Source organism: Sciurus carolinensis, chromosome 13, assembly GCF_902686445.1.
Source record: "Sciurus carolinensis chromosome 13, mSciCar1.2, whole genome shotgun sequence".
NCBI classification, from domain to species: Eukaryota; Metazoa; Chordata; class Mammalia; order Rodentia; family Sciuridae; genus Sciurus; species Sciurus carolinensis.
In genome coordinates this window covers 32902019-32911840 of record NC_062225.1, presented here as the reverse complement: position 1 = coordinate 32911840, position 9822 = coordinate 32902019, and the positions used below count along the sequence as shown (strand labels likewise).

At 35.7% G+C, this 9822-nt stretch overlaps 1 pseudogene; it reads left to right on the top strand.

Moving 5' to 3' along the window:
• The first annotated feature begins 4417 nt into the window (after positions 1-4417).
• Positions 4418-9316, top strand: LOC124962853 (barrier-to-autointegration factor-like; annotated as a pseudogene).
• Positions 9317-9822: the final 506 nt, after the last annotated feature.

The window sequence follows — 9822 nt, the reverse complement described above, 5'->3', positions numbered from 1 at the left end:
GGGGAACACATTAGTTCTGTTTACAACAATTTCTTACAAGAACTCAAGATGTTGAATGAGAACTCTACCTCCTATCCACAGTGACCTAAGGACCTCCCAGTAGATCTCACCTTTTAAAGATTCTATCATCTCCCAATAGCCACCCTGGGGTGCAACCTTTACCACCTGGGCCTTTGGGGGAACACAAACTATGTTTAAACCACATCAAGGGGAGTAGAAAACTGTGGCAGAAACTGCATGGAATATGGATCTTTTGAAGATACTGGTAGAAATAACCCTGGGATGGGGGTGGGGTAGACAGGAGTGAAAAAGAGATACAGAAAAGAGGACAACAATATGTTAGTTAAATAAGAGAAATCCTTGAATAGGAAAGAGACGACTTTTTTTTTCTTTTTTCTTTTGATGTGGTACTAGGGATTGAATAGAGCAGTACTCTACCACTGAATTACATCCCCAACCCTTTTTTATTTTTTAACTTTGTGACAGATTCTCATTAAGTGTTCAGGACTGGTCTCAGACTTGTGATCCTCTTGCCTCAGTCTCCTGATCAGCTGGGCTGAGAGACATGTGCCATCACACCGGCACGGCATTCATTTTAACAGGAGTGAATGAGGACTTCATGGTTTCTTATTTGTAGTCAAGTATGGGAAGGAGGAAAAGAGTCTGAATGAAGAGAAGTAAAAATGTGAGTTCAAATACCTGGAATTTTTAATTCTTAATTATCTGAAAAACCTTAGAAGTAAATAAAATGGGGCTGGGGATTTACATGTCAAGACATTTTTCTTGAATTGAAAAGAAAGGTGACAGAAGAAATAGATGATAATACTGAAAACTGGGTTAGGTCATTTCTAACAATGCCTCGTCTATTGCCCATCCAGTAGGAAAAAAGGTCATCTGAGACTGAGATGTGGAAATTTTAGAGAAGAGACTTTTGAAGAAAATTTTAGTTATTATGAATTTCTAGTAACACAGGTCAACTTGCTTTCATGCATTTCCCAGGAAGTACTTGTAAGAATGGAGCAGGGATGTGGCTGGGGTGTTGGTGTAGAGTTGCAATTTTGCTAATGAATCCACAGTAAATCATATTGAGAGTGATGAGGAGAGAATAGTTCCTACAGTAACCAGGGCATTTCTTTGTGCTGAGCAACACAGCGGGGATGATTAGGTAAATTTCTATGAAAACATTCAGTAGTGAAATACCAGCAGAGGTACAATAATGCAAAATTATTGGAAAATTTAAGTACTGCTTTATGTTTATATTTATAATGTAGTTTTTAATTCTCCTTATTTGTAATTATTAAGGTAATATATGCTCAGTAGGAAATGCATCTGAGAATTATGAAGTCTTTACTCTTGTAGTTCCCTCTTGCTCCAGTTTCTTCTTCCAGTGAATTGCAGTTGTTTCTTGGGCATGTGGCAGATTGTAAATAGCCAGCACTCCTTGGAATTGTGCAGTGTAGCAGCCTTAATGAATACTGTTCTTTTTCAGTGTGCTTTGACCATTACAGAGTTTATCCTGTTTATTCTTTCTAAGTACTGATGACACAAGCTGAGTTGCATAAGATTTTCCCTGAAGCTTCAGCTTCAATGGTACAGGACTACAGTGGAAGGAACCACTTAAAATTGATGAATATATAAAATTATGCTAAAAATCCATCTGTCATTTCCTTCACTGCCTCTTCCCAGGGCTGCTTTTACATGGTAAGAGAATAAAGCATATTATTCATTAGGTGCTTTACCAAACATAGGACCACCTAAAACAGACCTTCACTTTAGGAGCTTCAATTATTCACAGCTAATTTAACACAAATATTTTCTAAATCATAATCAAAATCTCATGCAGGAAACCTTCCTTCTACTTTTCCTGAAATGAAGGACAGGTGGTATTAAAATTTATTTTCTCAATGTCCAAGACAAACCCATATATATAGTGATTTTATTTTCATATAGTTGAGTGTATATGAATTTCATGTATGTGTATATGTGTAAAAAATTTTGAATGTGATCAGTCTGGCCATACCATTTGTGAATGCTTTGAGGCTTGACTTAGTTTTTGTGCTTTAATGATATATTATGGATATTTTCCTGTGTCAGATTTATATCAACCTGTTGTGATTGTTATATAATGATCAACAATTACACTTTTAAAACAATTTAGTAATTAATGGATTTTTACCTAAAATGTTACTACTACAAACATGGACACAAATAAGCTCCTTCAAAAAAGAATACATACATATGCCTGAGAAGGCTTATGCAACATTTTCATAGAATAGATCTGCAAAAGACAATTGATATCTCAAATGATGTATGAGCATGAAGTTTGCAATTACTGTCAAATGTTTACTTCCATTGTCTATCCCAATAGTCCATTAAAATTTACATTCTTACCAACAGTATATGAAAACATCTGTTTCCCAGTACCTTGAACAACACTGACAATGACTTATTTCTTATTTGTGGCAGTCTTCCAGAATTATTGTATCTTGGATTTTGAAGATGAACTTCATTTTATATCTTTACTAAAGATTTATATGTATACTATTAATTTCCTCTTTACAAGTTTGTTAATGTAACTATTAAGCTGTTCATCAGTTTTGTCTTACTGATTTATAGAAGTTTCTATGTATTATAAACCTTAATCCTTTATCTGATATATTTACAAACAACCATTTTTTTTCTTTCAGCCCCTTCCTTGATTAAGGTGTCATATTCTGTATTAAAGTTGAAATGCTTATACTATCTATTTGTCTTTTCTTGGTATCTAGATTTCAATTCTTATTTGCAAATACCTTCTCTATAATTTTCAGTAATTACAGAGAAGTTCTTGGTAATTTTTTAAAAATATTAAATATAAATAATTTAAATTTTTGTTGAATGAAACCTTTAAAAAAAATATTAGTAATTTTCTCATTTTAATACCCCAAATTTTAGTGCAATTAATTCAATAATTAAAAATCTGAAAAGTTCTTTTATCTTAAATTAAGCCCTATGTTTTCAGAAAGAGTGTAGTTATAAAACCCTTTCATGAAAGAAGTCTAAGTATCTTTCTCTTCTTCATTCTGGTATTGGGGATTGAGCCCAGAAACTCTTGCATACTAGGCAAATGCTCTATCACTGAGCTACAACTGCAGCCTTTTTGGTAATTTTTAAAAATATTTTAAAACAGAATCTTGCTAAATTACCTGAGCTGGCTTTGATCTTGCTATGGTCTTCTCTCAGCAACTCAGGAAACATGCCTCACCACAACCTAGTCGCATGTGTCTAAATTTTAATCTGACCTTTAGCATTCAATATTTAGATGTCTTTGGGCACATTTGAAACCTATGTAAGTTTCAGTTTCCTTATTTATCAAACATAAGTAATAATCAAAATTAATACAGAGATTTATTTTGAGGACTAAATAAACAATGTATTCATTGTACCTAGCCAGAGAAATGACCAACAAATGTTAACTTTATTCTGTCCTGGAACTTTGCATTTTCTCAATAAATATCTGAAGTACACACAATGAATCTAGATAATTTTATGCCTAGATATTCAAGATACTTGGAATTTTTATTGGATTTATCCTTTAAATAATGTATTTAAAGTTGTAAATTTTATTTTTTAAATACATACTCTAATACATCAATTTGAATAAATCCTACTGATCATATGCAATTCCTATATTAAAATGAGTCTGTTTCTGGTTATTCTATTCTACAACATTGATATATTTGACATTTCTTACATATAAAGTACTTTTAAAATTTCAAAATTATTATTCTTCTCATACTATCCATAAGAAAGATACAATAGCTATCATTAATTTTACACAAAACTATAGGCCCAAAACAGATTTGATGACCTATCCAAATTCATAGGATTGATCAATGAGAGCCACCACTATACTCCAGATTCGCTGACTGTTAGGCCAGAATTCTACTTAAGACTCCAGAGTGAACCAAATTGTGAATCACTGCAAAAGTGTTACTCAAGCTCAGTCATTGGAATTTGGAGGACTTGTACACCCCAGAGTGCTGTTATCTAACCCCACATTTCTGAATGAATTGATCTAGCTTTTCTAAGAAATCTCCATATGGAGTAATTGGACACACACACATCTGGGAATTTAATATTTAGTGCCATTGCAGAAATTCCACCCTTGAGATCCTCAGGAATGGACCAGGTGGGGTGTGGGGGATCTTGATGCATACCCTCCCCAGCTTTGACCCAAGGAGCTGCCCTTTTATCTGTTATATGCATTGGGCTTCCATAAAGTCAATTGATAAAAAGTTTCTGGTTATTGAAAAACAAACCCATAAAGGTTTCTCAGATTGTCTTATACTATCTCTCACCTTTAAATTAAAAGGGTAGAGAACAAGATTATACCCAAAATATTCCAATGCTCTTCTAAGGATATCAGAGCCCATAGATGTCGATGAATCTTGTTACCTATAGTATCAGTCAGTTGGTTGCTTCTCTCTCTCATTCCCCCGGCCCTGCTGTCACCACCCCTTTTTATAATATTTTACATAAAACCTATATTTTATTTACAATTTTTTTTTAAATTTGGATGAAGACTTTTTCTATGTAAAAGAACACAACATTCTATTGTTGGATGTGATCAGAACTTGGAAGCATGTAAACGCTTTAACCTGTAGAACTCTTAGAACAGCCAAGTCACTGTAGTATGAAAGGGAACCCATCCATGGAAGTCTTCAGGCAAGCATTTGACACAATTCCATACCATGTATGACCTACTATATACTTTTTTCCGTGTGTGTGTGTGTGTGTTTGATAACCATATAAAAAGTTCTTTTGGACAATTCTATTAATTATCTTGGACATCACATATCATATCTCTGGCTCACTTTTTGATACAGCAGTGGATTTTGCTTTAATGATTTCCCATTCACTTAAAGCCTATCTGTGTGTGATACTGAAAAACAACAGCAGCAACAACAACAACAACCAAAAAGAACAACCAGGTGGAAATAGGCTCCAAAATATCTCCCCGGGGAAAATGGTAAGTAAAAGGTTTCTAACTCTGTCTTGACTTTCTCCAGCTCACTCTACCCTCAGTTGTTTCAAAGTATAGCCCTTGTAATGAAACACTTTTCTGGTATTATTGTCATATATAAGAAATTGCTAAGAGCCACAAAATAACTTGAATTCAACTAGAGTATTTTCTTGTAACTCAGAACATATATGATTTGCTCAGTATTCTGTACAGTTCTTAAATCCAAACTAGTTTCCAGATATCTAAAAAGTAGGTTGTACAAAATAGAACACAGTTCTCTTTGCCTGCCTTGCTCAGGGATTATCCCAGCTTGCAGATTTCAGGCTTAAGAAGAAAATTCACTTGGGGAAGGGAAGAGTCTGACTCAACAGCTGCTTTGTGATAGTTATGGTTTGGATCTAGGGATGTCCCTAGAAAATTTTACCTAGTAAGCAGTGCAACAACATTCAAAGATGAAATGATTAGCTCATGAGATCTGTACTCTCATTGGTGAATTAATCTGTTTTATGGATTAATACCTGAATTGATTACTGGGTGGTAACTGTAGGCAGGTAGGGTATGGCTGGAAGAAGCAAATCAGTGAGGGCATGACCTGGACTGTATATATCCTTGTCTCCTCCCTCTCTCTCTGCTTCCTGGCTGCCATGAGCTGACAGCTTTCCTCAACCACACCATGGAGTCAGCTGACCATGGACTAAATCTCTGAAACCATGAATCCCATGTAAACCTTTCCTCCTCTAAGTTGTTCTTGTCAGGTATTTTGGTCACAGTGACAAAACGCTGACTAACACAAAGTCTGTCTAGGAATTCAAATGGGAAATCTTGCTGGGTAGTCAAGAGTTAGCGTCTTGCCAGCTATGGATTATTTTTCCCTCTCTTGCCTCAAAGAACAATATAACATGGGACTCAACAGTTGCTTTGTAAACATCAAGTGTTCTACATATGTTAGCAATGGATTCATTTATTTTCTCCTTAGGGCACTTTCCCAACCTTATTCCCTGTTTGAAGGTTTCAGTTAATGGATATTTATAGTTCTCATTCTCTGAAATTGCCAGCTTTCTTAAGGATTAAATAATCTGAAATAGGTAAAGAAAGACTTTAATGCTTTCAAGAACTTTCTCCCCCAACTTTGGTCTGAAAATAACTGTCATCAAGTAAGTTCTAATCAGACAAGGTAGTGAGAGTCTTTCTGCAAGACGAAGGAATTCATGATGCAAATATAAGAAACAGCATCCCAAATACCCAAAGGCTTCATATACCCAAATGTAACCAGTATCAAACATAAACCAGGTGTTTGAATGGTGGTGAGCAGTGCAATAAATATATCAGGTCTTGAACTCTGTCATTGGGAAGCTCCTGTGTTCATTCATGTGTGAAAACCCAACATACATGGTGAATATGATAAGATAGGATGTGATGTGGTATGTATGACATGATGTACTGATACAGATACAGATAATGATCCACTGCATCTGGATAAGTTAGGCAGGCAACTGTGGACCTCCCTTAAAGAGACCAACTCTACCTTCCCATGCACACCCTCATTCCTTTCAGTTCTCTTTCTCTTTCAAATAGAAGGAAAGAAGAAAATACAGTTAAGATTGTGCTTGGCAACATTTCAAGTAAGTATACAAGGAAATTTTCTTCTCAAATGTTGAAAAAAATGTAAATCACAGATTCAGCCTCTTTTCTGCCCTTGAAAATATAAATGTTCTCAACACTTAATAATGTTCAAGTTATTCCTATTACTTGAAAAACAATTCCACAGGGACAGCAGTCCTCCTTCCAATGTATCAGCTCTGATCAGTGAGCCTAACTGTCCATTGATTTGCTAACAGCTTCTGATAAAATTTTAAAATCTACCACAGGACCTGAAAGAAAAATTACCAGCATCACATCTTTCTCAGTCCTGAATGGAGCACATTTAAAGTATAAACATACTCACCAATGAGCTTTGCAAGGTCACAGTCTGGCTGATTATATAATGTACTACAAAATTAATACGACCACAGACATTCTCTACAAATAAAAGAAATTGAAAATAATTGCTGATAAGAAATCATTTTAGCTTCCTTCCTGTCCTTTGTTTTTTCTTTCTTCTTTCCCTCCTTTCCCCAATCTTTCCCCTCACCTAACCTCCCTTCTTTTCTTTTCTTTTCTCTTCTTTCTCCTTTTCTTTTCTCTTCTTTTTCCTTTTCTCTTCTCTTCTTTCTTCTTTTCTTTTCTTTTCTTCTCTTTTCTTTCTAATATTTACTGTAGGATCCTGAAAGTGATCCTGCAATTATAACCTCCCGGTCCTTCACACCCCCATATGTACTGGAGAGTTCCCAGCAGCCAGACTCAACTCTGCTTTACCATTCCTCCCCTGTTTGTACTGAGGCTGAGCTTCTGTATCACTGAGGTGCAAGCTTCCAGTCCTCTCATGACCTTTCTAAACATGCATCCTGTCTTGGACACCCATCTATCTTTCTAAATTCCTCAGTACTCGTGAACCATTTTCAATGCCCAAATTGCCCAAAGACATTATTCTCAGTTTTTCCTTCCAGACTTTAGGCACTCTAATGTTTGCCTCAGTTGTAATCTTTTTTCCCTCAAGTGGTGATGGGTTGGGTGTTTAACTTACAGGGTTTTGGAGGAATACCTTATACTTTCCTGCCAGGAATAAAATCCATAATTTGCTAAACAAAGGCAGCATATTGTCTCAGCCCTTCAGGCAAATCCTGGACATGTAAGAACAGATCAACAATTCATTATGAATAAGATCTGCTTTGCTCCTTCAGGAATGGGAGACCTGAGTTCCACCCTGGGAATGTGGACAGCCATCTCGAAGACCACCACTGAGCCAGGGAAGGGGTGGGGTAAGAGCAAGTAGAAAACATGACAAATTTTTCCTAAGGCTTTCAAGATGCCTTTTTCTTCAATCAGTATTCACTTGGTTACTATAAACCTTTCTTGTCAGGCTGAGTTCTGACAAAATTGATTGTAGCAGTTTTCCGGTGGTTTTTTGATGGCATTTAGAGTTTACTACCCTACTATTTCACCTAGTATCTTTCTTACCACATAAACTTTTATATTTCATATTAATCTCTTTTTACCTTTTCTCTGAGTTCTGAGAGGTTCACTCAAGCTACTAATGTAGTTTTTGTTTTGCTTTTTTATTTAGCTTTCAATCTTCTGCATAATTCCTCCACTGGGTTTTTCATCCAATAATTATACATTTCATCTTCAGTCAACCTTTTCCACTTTTAGACTTCTCCCTTTTGCTAGATATAATGATGCATGGAAGCCACATGGGACCACTAAAATTGAGATTATATTAAGTCTTCTGTTTTTTGCACTATTGAAGAGTAGTCTTTGTTTTTGAACAAGGTAGATTTTTCTTATTCCAAACCCATTCTCATGATAGTTAGCAAGAATTTTTCCAAGATAGTAATGTTACATTTTTCTGTCAGTTTGTTTTTCTTTTCAGTTTTAAGAGCCAGATAACTTTTCTGGGCCTCCAAAGCTATCTTATTAGAAATATGAAAAAGTTCACGGAAGTATCTACCACCAAGTTGCAGATTATAATGGAAGTCTATATTTTCTTAACTATTTCAATGCTGTAAATATTATGTCTCCTTATTGTTCTGATTTCAGCCCAAGAACTTGGTTTATTTTTTCCTCTAAACTACTAGATATCGCCTATGTCAATTATTATGATTTGATTATGTTCATTTAATCAAGTAATTTGATTATAATCATTTAATCAAGACAACAACGGAGAGAGAGAGAGAGAGAAAGAGAGAGGGAAACTCTATTAGCATAAGTCTACAAAAGAAATAATACTGTTAAGAAACAACACTCCTTAGTTCTTATCTTCTTGAAAGATTTCTGTCAGAAGACCCAGACAATAAGCATGAAGAATTTCTTTGGTATAATGGAGGGAGCTTCACTCAGAATCGGCTGCATACTGGAAAGGAAAGTAGCCATGGACTAGTGGGTGGAGAGTGGAGCCCTCATGGAAGCCAGAGCTCCTATCAAATCTGACCAAGATAACAACCTCCCAAAAGCACAGAGACTTTTCTGTAGAGCCCACAGGGTAAAGCTAGTGGGGATCCTGGCCGGGATTGGTGAAGTCCTGGGGAAAAAGTTGGAGGAAAGGGTCTTTATAAGACATATGTGGTTTTTGGCCAATTTCAGATGATAAAAAAAAAAAAAAGGTGATGAAGAACTCTTCAGGGAATAGCTGAAAGATACCTTCATGGTGCCAACACCATGAAGTCCCAGGACTGCTTTGGGTGCCTTCAAGAGTGGTATGATACCTCCTTATGATGCATCTCTCTTCCTTCCCCTTTCCCTGCCAGTTCTATAGAGACAGTTATCAGCTTTCCTGGTTGGGTTCCTGACCCCTTGCCTCATCTCCACCTTCATCTCTGATCAGTTTGGTGCCATTTTGCACCCATTTTTGGCACAATGGTCAAGGTCTTTGTAAAGTTTTTAGGTCAATAAAGTAAATAGCCTTCATGAAAAAAGAAAAAAATAAATAAAAGGAAAGAAAGAAACATGGAGTGTTTTGGAACCAACTGAACCCACAGGTGGTTCATTCCATCTTGCCACCTCCAGATAGAAAACATATTAAGGCCCTCCTTTCTAAAAAGAATTAATTACATTGAAATAATATTTTAAAAGGAACTACATAGATAGGAATTTGTCATGCCTTTTTGTAAGTTGTTTAACTGTTATAATGTTTAGAGACAAGAAATTCCTCATAAAATCCATTACTCTCTCATACTTTGCAAAAACACAAACTTTTTAAAAGTATGTCACTTAGCATTTTA